Here is a 24,146-nt window from a genome sequence, read left to right as displayed (position 1 = left end):
TGTTTATAGTTTTATGTTTGAAGGTTTCTTAAAATATAAAAATGTTGAATTATATAAAAATGTATTAAAGTTTTGTATTTAATTTTTTTTTGCTTGCAGTTTCAAAGAAAAGCACGTTTAAATTATTCGGACGAATTCTTTAACAATAGCTTCAAATGTGTTCTGCCTTGTTGACGGCGCATGTACATCATGTACATCTGTAATCATTATTAACTCAACCAAAGCTATATAAAATTGTACATTTACCAATAAATAAATATGAAAAACTATATGCATTAGTTTAACGATATGACGAATTAGTGATGAATAATATGCGTCGTATTATATTAATGCCAATCTTATCAATGTCACTTGCTTGATTGTGTTAGAAATCGGCAATCCTAGACCGAGGATAATGACCTATATATGGCCCGTAGTCTTTGGTCGTGGGCATACCAACTAGTCTGGATGCCAGACGCAGCAGCTGCACAGGAACGGCGTGGGTCATCTTTACGCGCCCTAGAGCTCATCCTGATGCCCCGAGGATCTGGATACGCGCTTTGACCCTTCACAGAACCACCCAGACACTGGCCATAATGCAACCTTTCATATGTCCATCTCCTGTGTGAGTATCGGATTCTTACATCCGCACTGGTTTATTCTTTTACAAAGGGTACACAGACACTCATAATATAGCCTAGTAACATGTGTACACACACAGGCGCACGCACACAAACACACCCAGCAGCCCCTCCCACTCTGGAGTCCCTATGGCGACATTGGGATTCAAATACAAGCAAAGACAAGGAGAAAAATATATATTTTTATTACTCAAGCTTTTCCAACAGCAATACAGATGCAAACACTCAATGCACCCACTCTTACTTTCAAGAGTGACGGAGAAAATGATAAACCACATCACACAAACTAACTGGCACTTCACTGCCATTACATGTGAATTCAATCCTCCTTTTAAAAGACAGCGGCTAACCTTGAGTTGGACACTTGTGGAATCAAAACCTAAACTGTTTGGAAACACTCTGCACCTAAAGCAATGTGAAGCAGATGGTGATCAAAAAAAGCAAAATTAAATGAATGCTCCATTTGCAGAACGTCTTTCACACAAGGCCAAAGAAATAGGAGGAGATGGAGGGAGGGAGAGAGAGAAATATATATTTGATCAGAAACACAAAGACCAACAAAACAAGTGCAATTGTATCATACAATAATAGAAAATTACAAAGTGTAACAGAAATACAATTTAGAAAGCAAAAGTTTACAAATTAATATACTTGCATGAATCCATTGAATCGAATCACTACTAGAAAATGTTGAGTCATTTTAACAAATCATATTTATGATTTAAGACTACCAGAACACTATCAAGTTAACAATCACACAAATATAATTTTGAAGCATAGTACAGAGCCTGCAGCAGGATTCTGACCCCAAGTCGTATAACCTCTGTGGTGACATAAGCTCCATGACACAAATATCACGATATTCCAAAAAATGACATCATGCTATATAAACAAATTCAAAGCTTGTCTAAACAATAGCACCACACTTGAAAACAGCAAACATGCTGTGACAAAGCATCAAAATCATTTCATCTGTAGTCCATTGTACTTTATGGATGCCAGTGACTTATAAAATAAGGAGGCACTGTTTTTTTAGTACAATTTCATGTTCCATGTTTATGGATTAAATGCATATGGAGCTTTCCTTTTACATCATACCAACAAACAATAAAAAATTATACGCTAATAATAAGCGTTTAAAAACATTATATTACATTCTTTAAAAATGATATCAATTAACCAATCATAACGAAACATGGCGCCGCGTGATTTACATGAATTTTCTCAGCGCTGCATCGACAAAATAGCACAGATGAAGGTAATATTGAAACAGAACACGAAAAACACTGTACGCACAACATGACAGTCAAATTACGAGGAAAACCGAAAGTGACAGTTTTTTTCAGTTGTTAGTTAATATGAGAATTGTGTTTGGGTACTGTTTCCTATGCATAGTTGGTGTAAAGTTAAGTTAGCTAATTGTGTTGGGATTTGCAGTTTATTTTCATTTTTTTTTTTTATTACAAACAATCTCCACAAGCTCTCTCTTCTTTCTCTGTATGTAGGATCACACATCACACGTCCTGAAGTCGTTAGAGGGCGTGGTTTTTCAGAAAGGGGCGTGGCGAATTCAGCAGCAATATCTAACTCAAATTTCAAATCAATATTTACAAATGTAAGTGTTAATGTCATAAGTTTCCATAACTGCAAGGTGAAACCCCAGAAGTGCAGATTAAGCTGCAATGTATTTATAATCCCTGTCAGTCAACAGAATTAGCCACCAATGAATTTAATCAATAAGGTACGTGGTTGCAATCAATTTATTTAAGCTACATTTAAACAAAATAGATTAGTAAAGTAAAATAAAATATAAAACTTTTGCTTAAATAAACTGATTGCAACCACTTACCTTAAAAAAATTGATTAAATTCAATGAATAATTTTTTTCAGTGTAACCTGCACAGAAAAATCACTTTTTATTTTAGACTTAGTGACTTTTAGTTGTCAAATATTTTCATATTGATAGTTCTCAGAAACAACGAAATTGACTCAAGATACTTAACCACATGATTAAACGGGTCTTGAATGTCTAAAAAATATCAATTACTAATTTTCGACCAGAAAAAAAGTTTGTTTTGTTCAAAGTTACTGCCTTTTGCCTTTGAAGGGCAGCACACTTAAACACATCAATGTATAAATATAATTTTTAAATCATATTCATAACATTAATTAAAAATAATAACAACAATAATATTTGTAAAATATATTTGAAAAGCTTAATGCTTATAATGCTTTTGGCATTTCAAACCCTTATTTATCATGCAAAGTTTCTCAAAAGCAAATGAAACAGTAAAACAGAGCAATACTCTGTTCAAGACACCATGGCAATAAAATATTTGCAGAAACTGACAGAAAGGAGGAGCAAATCATTTAAAGCTTAGTCAAAGTACTCATTTTGTAGATATAAAGATACAGACAGTGCAGACAACCCAATCCATTCAAATTATTATGGCAGTAATAATAAGGTCACTGCAGCCCAGCAGTACTCTGAAGGCCTACATCCCTGCAGCAATGCAGAAAATCTAATTTATGAAAGCTCTGCGGCAGCTGGATTTGCACTTCCGAGAGAGGGATTCCGTTACAGTCATCGGAACCTAAACAGGAATTCTGGGAGTTCTGCTGAGACGGTTTGGCCTCTGGGTAAAGTCCACATGAAGAGCACCAGCTTTTACCCTACATTTACATCCAACACAGGCTAAATCAACAGTCATATACCTGTAGAAATCTTTAACATTGCATTTTCAGAATGAAAAATACTGCAGGAGAAAACTGACATTGCTAAATTTTGTTTTTCTGAGACGTATATTGTGATAGGAGAAATACTGGATGACTTCACCAGACGAAACTTCTGCCTTGCACTTATTGTAAAGCTTTAAAAAAATGTGAAAATCTCATGAAAGAAAGCTGTGATTTCTCTCTGCCGTTTGAAACCTTTCTCATAGTGTAACATTGGCAAAAGTATCCAAAATAGTTTTCCTTTAAAAAAATTTCTGCATTTTCTGCAATGTGACTATTGCAGATGCACAAATTGTAATATCGATTCTGAAAAGATATCATGCAGCCCTACTGTTAATACGTTTATATTATTTTGGTTCAGTGAAAAATAAACAGCTAAATAAACCAAATCACCATGTTCTATTACTAGTGCCTTACTATAAAATGCAAAAAAAAGATCAAAATAACCAACTATTAGATCAACAGGTGAATTCATTTATTGTTGTGCTTCAGCTACTGTACAAGATGAATATTCTGGTGCAGGTTTGAAATAAATGAGTTCAATGAGAGATATTAGCAGAAAAGGCTAAATATGCTTTTTTAACTAAATAAACACACACATTACACACATGCATTCAAAGATCCTCACTTCCAGTCCTGACTGTGACCCCTCTATGGTCAAACACCCCCCAGACCGCAGCCCCCAGACCCCTGTCTCCAAAGTACCATCAGGCCCACAGGACAGCTGTCCCTCTCCTCTTCCTAAACTCAGTGCTTTCAAAAGCTCCCTGTGTCACCAGACTGATTAAAACAAACACCGCTCATATTTTGGTATCTAATCCAATTGTGCTCTCTTTCTTCAAACTGAGCCCGCAGCGCGTGGGGTATTGAGTGTCTGGGACCACGTGAGCCCCCCTTTTCTATGGCAGGGCTTCAATTTCAAACACTCTGGGACTGCGCATAGGAAGAATCGAGTGTAAATAAAGACTTACAGCGGTTCTTTTGAAATGCCCAGGTAATGGAAATATTTACTATATTTTCCTGTGTAACATTAATTAAAGGTTTAAAATAGTGACCAGCATTTGTAGCAAACCTGTGCCTGTGTTTTGATCATGGCTTGCATGTGTTTGTGTAGCCACTGATTGGTATGGGGATAAAAGGAAGCCTCGCTCCGGGGTGACCCCTAGACATGTGGCCGACTGAAATAGGGGCGGACCGTGAGACGTTAGCCCTTGTTTATTGTTTTATTAAAAGGGGCATGTTAAGCTTGTGGGGTCAAGACTTTTCTTGATAGTAGTAGACCTGTGTATACAAAGGCCCGACCAAAAAGGCCACATACAGACATAATCACAGATAAAGGACTCAACAAGTGGTTATATTATTTACAATTTGTATTAACATTGAACACATTCAGCTTTTTTATGCATACAAACTCTACACTTGGCACAGATTCTGGTTTAAATGAGTCTTCCTCTACATGATCTGACCCTCAAATGTTGCCAGGTTATGACAAGAGCATTCTAGCATTTGGCCTCCCTCCCTTTGCCACAAGATAAACATAGGGAGATTTAAGCTGTAACCAGATCTGTTCGGAGAATTCATTCAAGGGTCAGCTGCACACAGATAGTGCTTCCAGATAACAGCTTCATCTCAAATATGTGGCTCTGGCTGTTTCTTTAGTTTCATTATTGGTAAACTGCTCAGTATTCTATAAATTTTCTGTATTATAAGACTGCATTAAATGGTTTGGATGATCGTGCACAGCCGGTTACCATTAATAATACATGCAACATGCACTTGCAGTGTTAAGTGTATTGTAATATATGTTGTTGTTGTATTAATTACAAGATGAGAAAAATACATGTTTGTAATTCTTTTCATCCCACAATAATACAATTCAGTTTGTACACAAATCAGGGCTGGTAACTAGACCCTCCTACGCACTTCCGCTCAATTTCATTTTCCTTCAGTACTACTCTGTACAAATGAAATGTACATGTACAAATCTACAAGAAATGGGTCTGGTAGAACCAAGCTAACTGGTACTGGGCCTTTCAGCAGAAATCAAGCATGACATTTTTAGCACCATCTAGTGGATAAAATATATTAAGTAACTTATACTACTTTGTAGGCTGACAGAAGTGGTGCTCAAACTGGAGGCCTTGAGATGGTGCCAGGTGGGCCCCGGTTTTATGACAATTATAGAGGGTATGCAACGACGTCACTTTTCTACATGACCTGTTGAGTGGCAAAACATTCAACAAAATGGCTGGTTTTCATAGCGGCTGCGAAAACGCCAATAAAACTGACTATTGGCCTTAACAGTGTCCCTAACAACTTGCCAAACAAGTAGTTTGTGGACATTAGCACATGGCCATACATTGCTATTCCTGACATATATGTTTGTCTTGCCTAACAATATTAAACCATATTAAGCCAACACAAAGCTCATCATAATCATGATATATTGATAGGATAGCATTTTGCAGTTGATGGAGATTTGTGGGATGCACATCCAGGGCACGAAGCTCCCGTTCCACCACATCCCAAAGATGCTCTATTGGGTTGAGATCTGGTGACTGTGGGGGCCATTTTAGTACAGTGAACTGTCATGTTCAAGAAACCAAATTGAAATGATTAAAGCTTTGTGACATTGTGCATTATCCTGCTGGTAGTAGCCATCAGAGGATGGGTACATGGTGGTCATAAATGGATGGACATGGTCAGAAACAATGCTCAGGTAGGCCATGGCATTTAAACGATGCCCAATTGGCAAAAAGGGGCCTAAAGTGTGCCAAGAAAACATCCCCCACACCATTAAACCACCACCACTAGCCTGGACAGTGGTAACAAGGCAGGATGGATCCATGTTTTCATTCTTTTTATGCCAAATTTTGACTCTACCATCTGAATGTCTCAACAGAAATTGAGACTCTTCAGTCCAGGCAACATTTTTCCAGTCTTCAACTGTCCAATTTTGGTGAGTTTGTGCAAATTGTAGCCTCTTTTTCCTATTTGTAGTGGAGATGAGTGGTACCCGGTGGGGTCTTCTGCTGTTGTAGCCCATCCGCCTCAAGGTTGTGCATGTTGTGGCTTCACAAATGCTTTGCTGTCACGAGTGGATATTTCAGTCAAAGTTGCTCTTCTATCAGCTTGAATCAGTCGACCCATTCTCTTCTGACCTCTAGCATCAACAAGCCATTTTCGCCCACAGGACTGCCGCATACTGAATGTTTTTCCCTTTTCACACCATTCTTTGTAAACCGTAGAAATGGTTGTGAGTGAAAATCCCACTAACTGAGCAGATTGTGAAATACTCAGACCGGCCCGCCTGGCACCAACAACCATGCCACGTTCAAAATTGCTTAAAATCACCTTTCTTTCCCATTCTGACATTCAGTTTGGAGTTCAGGAGATTGTCTTGACCAGGACCACACCCCTAAATGCATTGAAGCAACCGCCATGTGATTGGTTGATTAAATAATTGCATTAATGAGAAATTTAACAGGTGTTCCTAATAATCCTTTAGCTGAGTGTACTTTTAGACGCGTTTTCCATGTTATGCACGCGAGCCTCAGACTTTTTGCCACTCAGTGGGCGTAACCACAGTCACTTTCGCTAAAGGTGACATCAAGTGCATACCTTTATAAATTAAATTAATTTATACGGTGGCCGACAGGAGTCACTGCACTGCAGCGAAAGAAAAAAAACATCCAGCGTGTTTATGTATTCGTTCGTATTTTGAGAATTTGCAATGTTTCTTTATTTGTTTGTGCTGCAGCCTGCGAGTATCGGCAGCGCATGTGTTGTCAAACTGCTAAAGATGTTTTCTTAATTTGCTGGTGTTTTGTTCTATTTGCATGTGTTTTCTTTCGTTGCAGTGTAATGACTCCTGTCGGCCACCGTAAATTAATCATAAATTCTGTGTAAATAAATCTCAGAAAAAAGTTTACTTACCCACAGCACTACATTGTATTAAATGTAATGTTTTGTTTAAATGAGATATTAAGTTTTAGAATGTTTTATGTTTTCGTTTTTCTTTGGGGGGGTAGAGATGCACCATATACAAAGGAGGCCCCACATCGAAACAGGGCTAAATGATGTAATGTCCTGTATTGCGCAGAAATTCAAAAATGTGTATGTTAATAATTTAAAAAGTTATACCCTTTTTAATGCTTCAAGTTTTTTATATTCCTTGTAGATTTGTACTGTAATTAAATGCCCAATTATATACAGCATATGACAAATAAACAAACATGACTTCCCTGCTGAAAAAAACAGCATACCAGCAAGACCAGCATATGTTGTGTTTTGGTGCTGGTGTGCTAGTGAACACCAGCTAAACCAGCACCAGCACCAGCATTAGCACCAGCTAAACCAGCACCAAACCAGCATTAGCACCAGCTAAACAAGCATTAGCACCAGCATCCCATGCTGGTCATACCAGCAAGACCAACATATGTTGTGTTTTGTTGCTGGTATGCTGGTGACATCAATGAAGAACTAGTCCTACAATAATTAACCATTCAGACAGACATGAAAAGATATCTGTGAGAATATCAGTGTGGATCACGTTTGTGCTAAAATAGCTCACTAAAAATGTATTGCAATGTCCCAAAACAAGTCTGAGAAACTTTCCCCTATATGAACTTTTTGCAGATCTGATGTTATTCTTGGCTGGAGAGAGCCATGAAAATCACACACCAGGGCAGTTTATGATATATGACCCATTACCCTGGACTGCCTTTCAGTAATCATCCGTTTTCTGCATCCGGCCAACACAGTACTGACTCTAATACGTAACTTCAAACACCAACACAAGAGCACCGGACCTGAGAAATACAGCCATGCTCATTCCCTATAACGACCAAACTGCTTGAAGTCTGAGAGCTGACAGTGGGTTTAAAAAGCTTACAACTGTATATCAACCACGCAGACTACAAGGTTCTTTATGGCCCTTTCCAGCACATTCAGTGCTGGGTTGTTTATGGCTGTAATGGTGCGAAGTTGCCAGTTTTTAAGCTGGCGGGGTCTAATGTAAAAAAGATGACCACATTTTCTTTAGTGTACCATAGCCGTCTGACTGCTACAAAATCCCACCAGCAACACATTCATTCAATTCCACTTTTTTATAAGATTAATTTTGCACTAAATGCACTGATACAATTTATAGATTCATTTAGAGGGTAAACTGTGCTGTTAATCAATCTGTATCTTATTGAGTTCACATTTACATGGATAATTAGAGTCAGATTGAAATCTTAGGTTATTCTAGAAGTCTAATACTGGCCCGTTGGCTGTATTGGTAGGGCCTTGTTCATGCAGACAGTATTCATGTCTTTATCTGATAAAGAGGTGCACAGAATCAATAAAGCAATGGAGCGCGAAGACAGCCGGGCAAGGGAGGGGAGACATAAAGCTGGCCACACCGCAGTGGCTGAGACACGATCATTTGTCACGATAAATCTGTGTGTGTGCCTGGAAAGGGAGACGGAATGGGAGATAGGAGGCAAAAATAACACTGGGGATGACAAGTTGGTTGTAAAAGAGGATGATCATTGAGGATTTACAGACAAAACTTGTATTAAATTCTGTTTAATGCACCAAACTAGACAAACAAATGAAAACATCTGAAATTATGTTTACACTATAAGTCTGTTGTCCATGTAGATAAAGCATTTTCCGGAAACTCAATATACATTGCATTGTGGCCATTTACTCTGCACTTAGTGGAGGATGTGGTGTATTCTGCATTATAAGTTCTTATTTTTAAACATTATCTTTACAGATCTAAAAAACCTCAGGGCTGAAATTTTCGTACTCATACATTGATATTTAAATGCACACATATATTTTGTGACAAACATCAAGTTTACATTGCAAATTTCCAGCCACAAGAGGGTGCTGATTATCCACCACTCTGATGATACTGGTGCATGATGGAAAAGAAATATTTGGCTGCACGGTGCACCATCCCAGATCCAGGACACCAACTGACTTGATGTCAGTTTAGACTTGATGTCTAGTCTGTCTAAAACTCTGTATTAAGTGCTTGTTTTATGTTGGTTTTAAGAGTGCCTCATCACATCAGCACTGTTTTTACATGATGAAAATGAACCTTTATAATTATAATGGGGTTTTAAATTGCTGTGGGATATTAGTTCTGCCGTCTGGTGCTTCACGTCATTGTAGGCAAATCTTCACCAATCTATTTGCAATCTTTATGGAAATGAGATTCCTAGAGCGTAGAAGCAATTATCTGTCTCACCAGTCACATATGTCTTGTTTTAGTCTGGTTAAATAGGGGACATTGGACTTTTGTTTTGTCTTAACGTTGTAGTTTGCTTGTTTGTTTTAACCATTTTGCAGGATGACACTTAAATCTCTTAAAGGGAAACTCTGCTTTTTTGAAAATAGGCTCATTTTTCAGCACTCCTAGAGTTAAACATTTTATTTTACCATTTTGGAATCCATTCAGCCGATCACCGGGGTTGGCGGTACCACTTTTAGCATAGCTTAGCATAATCCATTGAATCTGATTAGACCATTAGCATCACGCTCAAAAATGACCAATTCCTATTTAAAACTTGACATTGTGTAGCCTACTGAGACCGACGGAAAATTAAAAGTTACCAGGGGGACTATTTTCGGGCGCTGCGTAATATCATTGCGCCTGCTGTAGCTTTGTTACAGCAGCAAAGTCCTTGATTACGTCGCAATGAGAGTATATTTCCTTGTCATATCACCCCCAAAAACCCCGCAACCTTTAATTTTCTGTCAGTCTTAGTACATGATGTAACTACAGAAGAGTCAAGTTTTAAATAGGAAAAATATAGAAACTCTTTGGTTATTTTTGTGTGTGATGCTAATGGTCTAATCAGATTCTATGGATTATGCTAAGCTATGCTAAAAGTGGTAGCGCCAGACCCGGAGATCGGCTCAATGGATTCCAAAACGGTAAAAATCAAATGTTTAACTCTAAGAGAGCTGGAAAATGAGTAATTTTTTTAAAAAAGTGAAGTGTCCCTTTAAATCTAAAAAGGTTTTAATAGTTATATTTCTAGTAGGAGCAAAATATTTCAAATTGACATGCTAGGATATCTAAAAGATACAGTAGCTGCTTCTTTGTGTCTTTATCAAAAGGAATCTCCATGTGTAAATACCCCATATCCATTAACCCTTGTGCCTTGTTCCAATTCACTACCCTTTCGTGTTGTCAGCGGCCAAAAATGGCCACCAAACCAAATGGCCGCAAAAATGTATCAGATCAATATCTCCCTCAAATTTCTTGCACAAATCTGCCAATCAACCCCAGAAATGATCAAAACCACCAAATGTTTCCAAGGATGTCATGATTTTGACTCTTTGACTGCCAAGCTCATAAGTGATGCCACTGATTGAGAAAAAAAAAAAAAAAAATCACTGATTTTCAATAGAAAAAGTGATTGTGGACTGGATTTTTTTCACCCTTTTTACAGTCTTGGGCATGCCAAAGATTAGTAAAAACATTGGCTTTGGTGCATTTTTAGTTTTTGTGCAGCATCAGATTAAATTTTTTTCTCCCTCATTTATTGTTTGTGGCCATTTTTTCCCCATTGACTTCCATTATAACAACATTTTTTTAAAGGCAGAGCCATGACACCTTATTACCACGCATTCTTGATTCTTTGTGGCTTTTCCTTGTGCAAAGAGGTAAAATTTGTCATTTTTGCTGTTGATCGCCGCGTGGCGCCATTGACCCTTTGGTGGCCTGTGCAGGGAAGCAGAGCTTGATTTCTGGTTTGTGCATTGAGTTGTATGGACTATGACACCATAGTGTGTGTGTGTGTGTGTGTGTGTGTGTGTGTGTGTGTGTGTGTGTGTGTGTGTGTGTGTGTGTGTGTGTGTGTAGGGTTAGAGTTAGTATTGAGGAGAGAGGACCACCCTTGCGCACCAGTTAGTGCTGCACTGGTGAGAGGGATTTTTTTCTCTTGTAGCTGTCCCCTAGACACAAATCCACAGACACCAGCAGGCACCAGCAGCTCAGGAGTGAAGAGGGGAACATGCAAGTGGTGTACAGAACAAAAAAAAGAACAGTCAGCACTTGTATCCGTTGTGATAGACACACTTGCAGAGAGCACCAAGTAATATGCTGCAAGTCCTGCTGAAAAGACTGAACACACACACGTACACATATACACACTAAAAATTAGTTTGATTGTTTAGTTCCCCATCCATCCTCTACTCTTGCTTCATTGTTCAGTTTATTTGAAGTTGTTTTTGCATTTTGGTTCATAATAAATGTTGTTCATAAATCTGATTCAGAGAAGATTTTTTACAGATTTTTTCACACAGACGCACACACATGCAAGCACGCACGCACGCACGCACGCACACACGCACGCACACACACACACACACACTCTCTCTCTCTAATATGCTGTTATACTCCATATAACTCAATGTACAATCCAGAATTGAAGCTCTGTTTTTTTGCACAGGCTACTAAAGGGTTAATGGTGCCACATGGTGATCAACAGTAAAAATGACAAATTTTACCTCTTTGCAAAAGGCAAAACCACAAAGAATCAAGAATGCGTGGTAATAAGGTGTCATGGCTCTGCAATCAAAAAATGTTGCCATAATGGAAGTCAATGGGGAAAAAATGGCCACAAACCACAAACGAGGGAGAAAAAAAATTAAATCTGATGCTGCACAAAAACCAAAAATGCACCAAAGCCAATGCCTTCACCAGTCCCTGACACGCCCAAGACCGTAAAAAAGGCAAAAGAAAATCCAGTCCACGCTCACTTTCTACACTGAAAATCGGTCATTTTGTGTGTGTTTTTTCCCAAATCAGTGACACTACTTATAAACTTGGCAATGAAAGAGTTAAAATCATGGAATTTTTGCAAACATTTGGTAGTTTTGATCAGTACTGAGGTTGATTAACAGATTTATGCAAAAAAAAATTGAAAAAAAATGAATCTGATAAATTTTTACAGCAGTTTAATTTTTTTTGGCCGCTAACAACACGTAAGGGTAGTAAATTTGCCTACGGTATATTGTGAAGTTTTTGAAAAATTTCAAAGCATTTTCTTAAAATATGTGTAAATATAAGATTTGTCACCAAAAATCATTCCATTTGCTGAAACATAGAGAAAGTTGTGGCCAAATTAAGACAAAAAAATTGCAAAAATGGCCCCAACAACACATGAGGGTTAAGCTGATGGGTGAACATGTGGTGCTTTAAGTGACAGATTATAAGTGAACTGTGTTATTGTCACAAATGGAAATTACAGTCATGATAAGACTCATGAGTTTCATTTACTTTTGATTTATTTCTGTGGCATCAAGGTAATTTTATAGCCACATGAAAAATACTAATTGAATCTTGCTTCTGAGTTATCTCTGTAGGTTTAAACAGATATGTTGTGATTGTATCAGGGTGGGTGGGTTATTAAACACGGGGTTTCTGACTCATCGAGATGTTTTACATCATGAATATTCCCGTACAGCACATCGTGAATAATCAGTAAAGGTGGATGGAAAAAATCTGACTCATTCCCAGGTCGAGCTCTACACAATGTATTTGTTTATTTATTTGATTAAACTATTTTAATTAAAGCAAATAAATTATATAGCTAATTTATTACACACAAAAATAAATAAATAATAGACTGCATTGCATCTATTTACCATTAAAATGCAAACTTACAAAAGGAAAACACACCCATACTGTATTACTACACAGAGAGGCATTTCCCAGACACTAATAGTGGAAAAAACTAAAGTAAGCTGTACTGAGGCCGTACTATGCAATTGAAAAGCACCATAGAGGTCCATCTGTTAAGTCCTCACACCTCTTTCTGTCTCTGTAATGGTTGGACTTACCAGTGGCTTAACCCGCTCCTATTACTGCCAATAGTGCCTTACATAAGAGAGAGAGAGAGATATTAAAAATGACTGAATCAGAGCTGAGTGACCACAGATGCGGGATTATGCTGGGTGCTTATTTTGCCCAATTCTTCACAATTTTGAGACAGGATTTCATATAAAATAGTGCAACAAAAAGCAGTCATCACAACGGTCTAATATTATTATTATATAATATTACAGTGCATTCAAGCTATTACTTTATTTATCATGCTATGTGTGTTCCCCACAACTTGTGATTTTAATGCTATGCTTTACCAATTGAGCTATAAGGGCACACTTTTAAAACAGATATCTTGTGATAGCTTATATGGCCTGGCATGAGACAAAAGCCCCTCAGGTGGTCTATAGTAATATGATAGTCATCACATGCGAACATATTAGATATTACCTTGTATATAACATTTAAAGAGCACCAATTATCCGATTCACAATTTTACATTTCCTTTGTTGTGTAAGTGTGTGTTAGTAAATGTAAACAATATGCAAATAGTACAAACCGCAAAGTAAACAATGGCGCCAGTTAAACATAAATCTCTTTTCTTGGATTACAACAAACACATTGATTGTAGGCAACGGTTTACTTCCTGGGATTGGTGATGTAGACAAGACCGACATTATCATAATTCCTCCCACTTGGACTCACAGCACACACATGATGTTAATGAACTTTGTATGTGTTCAAGCAATATTACTACTACATGCATATATTTCACAAAACAATCAAGTCGTGTCGAATCAGATATTCTGTCACTGAACAATTTGATATACTGTGGGAATAAACAGGTGTTTGTTTGTGCTGATGGTGTTTATTGCTATTACTTTTAAGAGCTTTTAGCACCGCTCACAAAACATTTTTCTTCAAATAATGACAAACATGAAAGGAAAGCTGTGAAAGCAACAATCTATAATTCAGTCACATATAGCACCGATCGAATGAACTGGGTTGGAGCCATAACGTATGAAGACATGAATAAAGCTGTTTTGCTAAAAATCAAATGTCATGTTTTTCTGGGATCTGCCTTTATGGATTAGGCAGTGCTGAAGAATTCATTTAAATTCTTGGCAGCACAAAGCTTGAAGTCTCTCTGTTCACAGCGTGAGATGTCTGTTTCCTCTCTCTCTCTCTCTCTCTCTCTCTCTCTCTCTCATCTAAACTTAAGCAACCTGTACCCAAGCAAAACCATAGTTACTTAAATATAGCTGTAGACAGCGATACGGGGCCAAGCAACAATGGTCCTGCAACACGCAACGAAGCTGAAAGGACATGCAATTGAAGAATGCAATGTAGCAGATATGTATGGGAACTATCAGCACACAGGACTCAGATGAGAATGAACATACTGAAAAAATAAAAATTTGAAGTATAATATTTATTTGCATGCTGAAAGAAGGACCGATTAGTCCAATGCTGACCTAGAAAACAATTGAACCACCAAAGCATCATACATGTTACACATGAGACTTAAACCAAAAGAGCACAAACGAAATAAAACCTGTAAAACTAATAAAGTAAAATACAAATCATGAATTAAAGCTTTTGACTCAAAATTAAGAGACTTCAATTGCTGCCCTATCCAGGATTTGAACCCATGATCTCCAGGTTTCACACCTGTCACTCATCTGGTTGAGCTACAGGGTAGACCACATCCATACAGCTAGCTGCTTAAGCTAGATTGCTGTAGTGACAATGTGTATGTTCAAGTTTGGAGAGATTTTTCTCAAGAACAGAATATTTTTTAAATCCCCTGTAGGTAGTCAAACCTGTTCGAACATTTGACTCTACATGACAGAAATTTGTCAACCATTTTAATTGTTGCCCTACGCTGGATTTGAACCCGCAACCTCTGGATTTCATGCCCATCACGCATTTGGTTGAGCTACTGGGAAGGCATAGATTACCCCATCAAATATTCTCCATAGAAGTTTAGTTGATTAAATGGTTTAAAAGTTATTCCTGTTGACAAATGTATTACTTTTGAACAAAGATAAATATCAAAATTCTGTTTGGTCATTTCTATGTGGCTCGGTCCAAAGATAATCTGAGCCAAATTGTGTAACAATTAAACAAACACTGCAAAAGTAGTAGCAAAAAAACTGAATACTGTACTTTTCAAAATGGCCGCTACTGCATTTTTGAACTGGTGATGATGCTTGGCCACCAAATTGCAAGCCGTGCAGAACATGGAAAACAGACTGGTTGAGAATAATAGGTGAGAATAAACTCTAAACAAATATTAATAGAAAAACATAACACATGCATCAGATGGGATTCGAACCCTTAACCTCTGAGTTTTGATGCATGCGATTTAATAGACTGAGCTACACAGGCATTGTAGCTAGCCAAGGTTTTCAGAGCTGCAAGCATTCAAATGGAGGAAGGAAGGTGCAGACATGACATTGCAGAGCAGAAATAACAAAATTACAATTTATATGAGAATCAGATAGTTTAAGTGAGAAGAGTTAAAGTTTAATTCAAGAAAAACATGTTTGTATAGGAATGCACAACATGTTACAATACAGTCATAATAATTTAATATGACGAAGAGACAATGTCACAGGGACAGTCAACTTTGGACAGGTATTTCTCGGGAATGGCAGAGAATATCAAAAATGTGTTTGGTCATTTCTGTGCGGATTGCTCCAAAGTTTATGTGAGCAGAGCCTGGCATAAAAAAGACTTAATTTGCAAAAGTAGTAGCGAAAAAACTACTGCACATATGCTATGAAATAAGATATGAACAGAATGTTGAAAACTGACAAATGAGATATCGTTGCAATCGACATAAACCAGTGAATAAAAATTCACAAAGAAAATGAATATCAGACAAAGTTTTCAGAAGTTATGGGCTGTTTTATATAGTTTATGAACCCTAGGTGGCGCTGTCTTCAGATTTTCCAGGTACCTTCAGGACATCATACCGATGCTTCCTACCGATTTTTGTGCCGATACATTATATAGAATAATAGTTATCCCAATTTAAAACCAAATTCAAAATAGTGGACAGGCGGTTTGGTCATTTCCGGCATAATATATATCGACAGATTGGTCCTGAGCCACCGAATCCATAGACTACAATATCATAATTTTCTATCAAACATTTCAAGAGTTATTGTCAAAAATTGCGTTTTTTCATATCTCATGACCCATAGGTGGCGCTGTCCTCAAATTTGGCATGGTACCCCAGTTCATGGTCCTTATGAAGGGTACCAAGTTTCATTTCAATTGATCAAAGAATGACCGAGATAATGACTCAGAACGAATTTTGGGTCGACATCGATAAATGTATGCAATTATTACTTTTGAACAAAGATAAAAATCAAAATTCTGTTCGGTCATTTCTCTGCGGCTCGGTCCAAAGATTCTCTGTGCCAAATTGCGTAACAATGCAATGAACGCTGCAAAAGTAGTAGCGAAAAAGCAAAATACTGTACTTTTCAAAATGGCCGCTACTGTAATGGGTGGAGTCTTAATGTAAGGTGGTCATTGTAAAGAGCGTGAGGAGAGGAATCAGATGTAGTAGGTAGAGTTTTTGTTGATCAAATGATTCTACAGTTATAACCATTTGAATATTGAATTTTTGAAGTGTTGGTGGCGCTATAGAGTTAATGCTAGAGACCCCATAGTTGGTCACATGACTATTTAGGACCACCACTACAAGTGTGCCAAATTTGTTTCATTTTCCTATGTACGGTTCATAGGGCTGCCATAGACTCCCATTGGGGAAGAAGAAATATAATAATAATAATAAGAAAACCATCAAACGCAATAGTGGCCTGCCGCCCTGCGGGCTTGGCCCCTAATAAAACTAAATGTTAGTGTGTTTGATAAATAGATGATAAAATTAATGACTTCAGCTTGCACATTTTTATTTAAAGGTATGATATTTTAAAGCTAAACATGCGAATGCACACACGTTTATTTAGTATTGCTTTCTGATTCTTTATTTTTTCAATGCGCTCCGTGATAAGCGATGCTTTCACTAACAGTAACAGGTTGTTATACAGATGGTGCCGTTTCTTCCCATCATGCAGTACAACATGAGTCCAACCCCCCATCTTTACCATTTTGTTTTTTTTTCTACTGAAATGGCTCTGTTATTACCAAACACATAAATCTGCCTGTAATTATTCTTAAAGCTTATTATAATCCACATTTTAATCAGTCGATCAAATCTTCACAGTGACATACTGTAAAATATGTCCCTATCATAGTATATCATTTTTTTTATTGCGTTCCAAATCAATGTGTCCCTGTATCTTTGGCACAGACCAAATCTCCATCCTGTTTATGATACATAATGCTGCAGCAGGAGATTATGACGTAAGACTACTTTTAACAGCAGGCTGTTTATAGTGTACGGATCAGCTTCAGCATGAAATATGTCTGGTGTTTCATATATTGTCAGTGTATGCACCTTGAGTCATGATCTGAAATACAGCTGACCCGTGTCTGTTGTTTTAAACTGTGATTAAAGTCATTAGCTGTCAGTTAGTCAGTGACTGGTCTGTTGTGTAGAAGATGAATGGGGTGTTAAAATGCAATCAGCCAATTACTTTACTAAGCATTTTTAATCTGTCACGATCCTTGTCGCATACAAGGCTGAGGAAATACATGTCATGCAGTTAAGGGCTATTAAAAGCTAGATAAGCTACACGGGTCATTAAATCCAAGTCTGGTGGGAGTGTTTAAATCCTACAATTTCACAAAGTGGTTTAATAACAATTTTAACAGTGTTGGGGAAAGTTACTTTTAAAAGTAATGCTTATTACACTCACCTAAAGGATTATTAGGAACACCTGTTCAATTTCTAATTAATGCAATTATCTATTCAACCAATCACATGGCAGTTTCTTCAATGCAATTAGGAGTGTGGTCCTGGTCAAGACAATGGCTGCGTCCGAAACTGCATACTGTACAGTAGGTACTGAATGAGACAAAGTACCTACTTACTTGCCGTTAAGACAGTAGGTACTGTATAGTATGAATCCTGGTAGTATGAATGAGATTCGGGCCATGTACTACATCCGCCATGTTGCTACATCACGTGACATACGTCGTCGTCATGTCATTCCAGTGCGAAAACAGCCGCATGCCTCTTCTTCTTCGTTGGATAACTCCTCTTCCGGAGCATCATGGGATAGTGAAGCATCCATCGTATGCACACTGCAAAATCTAACCGGAAGTAGTAGGTCATCCGGGTACTTTTCGCATACTGTTTTTCGAATACTATGTATTCGGACATACTACTCGCCTCGCCTACTGCTTTTCGCATACTATATAGTATGATGTAGGCGGTTTCGGAAGCAGCAAATCTCCTGAACTCCAAACTGAATGTAAGAATGGGAAAGAAAGGTGATTTAAGCAATTTTGAGCATGGCATGGTTGTTGGTGCCAGTCTGAGTACTTCACAATCTGCTCAGTTACTGGGATTTTCACGCACAACCATTTCTAGGGTTTACAAAGAATGGTGTGAAAAGGGAAAAACATGCAGTATGTGGCAGTCCTGTGGGCGAAAATGCCTTGTTGATGCTAGAGGATGACTGATTCAAGCTGATAGAAGAGCAACTTTGACTGAAATAACCACTTGTTACAACCGAGGTATGCAGCAAAGCATTTGTGAAGCCACAACACGCAACCTTGAGGAGGATGGGCTACAACAGCAGAAGACCCCCACCGGGTACCACTCATCTCCACTACAAATAGGAAAAAGAGGCTACAATTTGCACAAGCTCACCAAAATTGGACAGTTGAAGACTGGAAAAATTTGCCTGGTCTGATGAGTCTCAATTTCTGTTGAGACATTCAGATGGTAGAGTCAGAATTTGGCGTAAACAGAATGAGAACATGGATCCATCATGCCTTGTTATCACTGTGCAGGCTAGTGGTGGTGGTGAAATGGTGTGGGGGATGTTTTCTTGGCATACTTTAGGCCCCTTAGTGCCAATTGGCATCGTTTAAATGCCACGGCCTACCTGAGCATTGTTTCTGACCATGTCCATCCCTTTATGACCACCAGCAGGATAATGCACCATGTCACAAAGCTCAAATCATTTCAAATTGGTTTCTTGAACGTGACAACGAGTTCACTGTACTTAAATGGCCCCCACAGTCACCAGATCTCAACCCAATAGAGCATCTTTGGGATGTGGTGGAACGGGAGCTTCAGGCCCTGGATGTGCATCCCACAAATCTCCATCAACTGCAAGATGCTATCCTATCAATATGGGCCAACATTTCTAAAGAATGCTTTCAGCACCTTGTTGAATCAATGCCATGTAGAATTAGAGCAGTTCTGAAGGCGAAAGGGTGTCAAACACAGTATTAGTATGGTGTTCCTAATAATCCTTTAGGTGAGTGTATATTAAGTTACTCCCCAAAAAACGTAATTGCGTTACTTAGTTACTTTTCATGGAAAGTAATGCTTACGTTACTTTTAAGTTACTTTTATGTTACTTTTTTTTACTTTGCTAAGGCTTGATCTCTTTCAGGCCTTGCAGGTGTTTTAATAATCGCAAAAATATCAAGCTCTGGCCTGCCATCTCCGTTTCTGACTCAAATTGTTCCCGCTCAGTCGCACAGAGTGCGTAATTCTACATTAATATGTTCAGTTTAATTCAGTACATTATTTTATATTTAAATGGAATTAATTAAACTGAAAAGTAACTCGCATTACTTTTTTTAAAGTAACTAAAATATTAATGTGTATATTTATAAAGTAATGCGTTACTTTACTCGTTACTTCCATAAAATTTTTAAATAGAATACAAAGCATATTGGATTATGCGCTGTGTCTTGCCTGCAGAGAAACCAGGATAAAACCATTAAACCACAAATATATCTTTATATTTCTTATTTTCAATTCTCGGCTTCTGAACACACCTCTTATCTCTTTACAACTGAAGCACAAGAGTACAGTGACTAAAGAATAGCAAGTCTTGGTGTTGACATATCGCTGGCAGATTGCTGGTGTTTTTACAAGCTTACTTTTGCCATTGTGTGGGCTTGTTTAGAGTAGTTATTTTCAAAATGATTTACTCTGGTAGTATAGATAACATTTTATGGATTTAACAGCCAATTCACACGCCGCCTGAATGCTGAAAATAAAGTTTTTGTGTCAGTAAAATGCTTACACAATTTTCATTTTCGGGTGAGCTATTCCTATCCTATAATAACCCACACCAGTAATCTCAAAGTTTTATAATAACTTGCTCTCGCTCTCCCCCCACTGTCACGTCATAATTTCCCCAGATAAAATGCCCCATGCGGCCAAGTTGTAAATCCAGGCCTTGCAGGATCATGCCCCATTAGGCTGGTGATAAATATCCCCGCTGTTGGCTTCCTGAAGCCTGCGCGTCCAAATGAGCCTGTGAAAAAAGTATATTATGTCGGGACTCGGGGTGGGACACTGAGTTCACAGGCACTTAAGTGACAGACATTTGTTACAGTTCTGAGATGATCTACGAAAGCATGTGCAAATACTTATTAGACATTCTTAAAGATTTGTTTAATCTTAGTTTATTTAAATGTAAATGTTGTCACAATATGGATTTTGCACGGCAAGTATGCGGTGTATTGCATCACACTGGTACACGAGCATCCTCATGGATGCACCTCACTCAAGGTCACAGTGACGCATGCAGTTTCTCAATTATTAAAGCATCTCTGTGGGACCGCCGTAGCTGCCTAGAGACAAAGGTTTGTGATGCAGAACAGCAGAAGTTATACAAGTAGCCAAATTCATATCATTGCTATGTCTGGTACTCATCCATACAGTTAACTGTGTATTTAGATGCAAATTAGTAATTGTGATTTTTCATGCTGTGATGGTTACATATCTGTGCCAGGAGGGATTTGACGGTTATGGGTGAATAAATTAGTGGTGTTGTAGATAATGATCTACAGTTCAGTGTTTGTGGAAAAACTTGTATGTTAGGTGATGCTATTCACAGAGCAGCTGCGGATTCACTGTGTGTTTAAATGCCAAGCAGACAGGCATCCCTGTTTTACAATAATCAGTTGTGTGATCTGACATGTGTGTGCCACCATGGTTCATTCATGGCACCAGCACATAATCCCGAGTACGCGTACACACGCTCGCTCGACGAATGAGTCAGAATCATATGATCTGCTGTTGCCATAGCAACAGATCCCAGCAGTGAGCCCTGGCGAGGTGAGTCACATGAGATGGGTGAAGAACACCATCAGAAGGAGCTGAAGCCTCGTGATTCACGCACACAAACACATACACGCTGCAGGCCAGAGGATGCTCCTGCGTGCCTAGGGCTACAGGCTCGAACGCAGGGAGGGAATAGCTACTTTAGACCTATTTTTAGCTGCATTTGTGCACGACTACATGCAGCATGCAGTTTTTTAGATATATGTGAGTAGGAAGTTCATAATGTTCAGAATACTCATTGTGCTGTTACACAAGTTTATCTTTAGATATTTCTGAAGGAAGATGGCTTTGACCTTCAATCAAGATCAAGAAAAAAGCTTCAGTTAACTTAACAAAAAACTCCACAAATATTATTTGCTCGGATTTTTTTCTTATCTTTATACTTTTTTGCCAGGTCAGCTGAAGAAAATACAGTATTGTGCAAAAGTAGGCCACTACCACCAGACTTGTTGTTTTAGAAGTTTTAATGTCCATCCATATTTATTTATGAATCTATTTTATTAAGATATAAACAGAAAATTCAGAAAATGTACAAAAAAAAATTCAGGACTAAATGTCTACTTTAGGCATCGTTTGTGATTTTAGTGTGACCTCTCTTGGCACTAAACACATTTGGAGCGTTTTTGAGCAGAATGAAGTAAAAATACTTATAAATAATTTCTTTCAAATTAGAAATTAGTATTTAATTTTATTTAGGTTTAAGAGATCCTGCAGCTGCCTGCTATTGCTCAAGTGGAAGTGGAGTTTACCCTAAAAATTTGACACATCAGTTTACATTTTATTCAGTCTTTAATACTATATACACATGTATTCTATTAAAGAGGCTGAGAAACAATTTATGTAACAATTTTAATATATGATCACTATAACATTGCAAAAACAACTAATCTAATTGTGGCATGGTGGCCTAAGACTTTTGCACAGTACTGTATGGTAAAAGTATTTTAATGCAAAAAACATACAAGTTTAAATAATGCAAACAGTTCGTTTTAATTCATACACACTACAAAACTTACAAAACGCATTTGTAAGTCGCTTTGGATAAAACTGAACTCATTTATTTCAGACAGCATACGACTCTGGGCCGGATCCACACTGGATCTGTGCCGATGTCAGCAGCTCTGGTGTGGATCCGATGCAGATCTGGCCAGGAGTCGTCTGGTGTCTGCACACTACATTATTCACGTCACTAAATTCAATTTTAAAAATTGTAATTGTTTGCACACAATGAGAATAAGTTTAGGAAATTTTCCCTATTACCTTATTTTAATAACAAAGAAACAAAAAGTTATTTTTAATGTTTAACGCAATCATCACGGGGCATCCAGTCGCTTCCAAACAGGCACAAGCTTGCCCTTAAAAATGACACACTTTTGTATTTGGCATCCACATAACTGGGCCACATCTGCTGATGTGAGCCAAGCACACGCACTTGCACACATACACAAACAAACACATATCCGGCCTATTTGTTACCTGTTTGTTGTTCCAGGGTGCGGACAGTAGCTGCAGATGAACACTTTGTCTGAGCACTCATCCTTTTCCCGGGAGACAAAACATGCAGGGTTTACTCTGTAAACACAGAAATTTGAATCTATATTAGTGTGAATCTCTCATTACTGCAGTAGTTTACCAAGTAAGATCATGCTTTTACATGTATGCATTGAATGCAAAGTGGCAAACACTTTTATCCAAAGCAACTTAGTGCATTCAAAATATATAAACAAAATATGGGTTGAGTTATGAGCAAATGTTTTCCCTTCAAGTATTCGCCACATTTTTATTGTACAGCTAAATGTGGACATGTATACACTCCCCTAAAGGATTATTAGGAACACATGTTCAATTTCTCATTAAGGCAATGGTGTAAGGGTGTGGGGGGCGTTTTCTTGGCACACTTTAGGCCCTTAATTGGGCATCGTTTAAATGCCACGGCCTACCTGAGCATTGTTTCTGAACATGTCCATCCCTTTATGACCACCATGTACCCATCCTCTGATGACTACTTCCAGCAGGATAATGCACCATGTCACAAAGCTTGAATCATTTCAAATTGGTTTCTTGAACATGACAATGAGTTCACTGTACTAAAATGGCCCCCACAGTTACCAGATTTCAACCCAATAGAGCATCTTTGCGATGTGGTGGTACGGGAGCTTCGTGCCCTGGATGTGCATCCCAAAAATCTCCATCAACTGCAAGATCCTATCATATCAATATGGGCCAACATTTCTAAAGAATGCTTTTAGCACCTTGTTGAATCAATGCCACGTAGAATTAAAGCAGTTCTGAAGGCGAACGGGGGTCAAACACAGTATTAGTATGGTGTTCCTAATAATCCTTTAGGTGGGTGTATACTACAATAGCTTTAAAACTGACATTATGCCACTCAGTCTTCAGAAGTGATCAATTGGCAGAACTTTTCTCTATATCAGCCATTGTATTGGGCCACTGAAGTTTCTGAGACCGCAGACAAATGTTTGCCTGCATGTAAAACACTTCTTCATCTATTCATTGAAGCCATGCAATATATATCTTATCTTGACAGGACTATGGACTTGTGAATAATAGTACGGTTTTAAAAAACACCTGCTGACAGACATTAATCAGTGATATCCATCTCAATCTACAATGGAAAATTGAAAAGAAACGCAATTGTGCCAGCCCTATAACCAAGGACAGGATAAATCCCATATGTCAAGAAGAAGAATGAGTT

The sequence above is a fragment of the Misgurnus anguillicaudatus genome, chromosome 5 (genome assembly GCF_027580225.2).
Source record: "Misgurnus anguillicaudatus chromosome 5, ASM2758022v2, whole genome shotgun sequence".
Classification (NCBI taxonomy): Eukaryota; Metazoa; Chordata; class Actinopteri; order Cypriniformes; family Cobitidae; genus Misgurnus; species Misgurnus anguillicaudatus.
Note: the sequence above shows the minus strand (reverse complement) of the source record.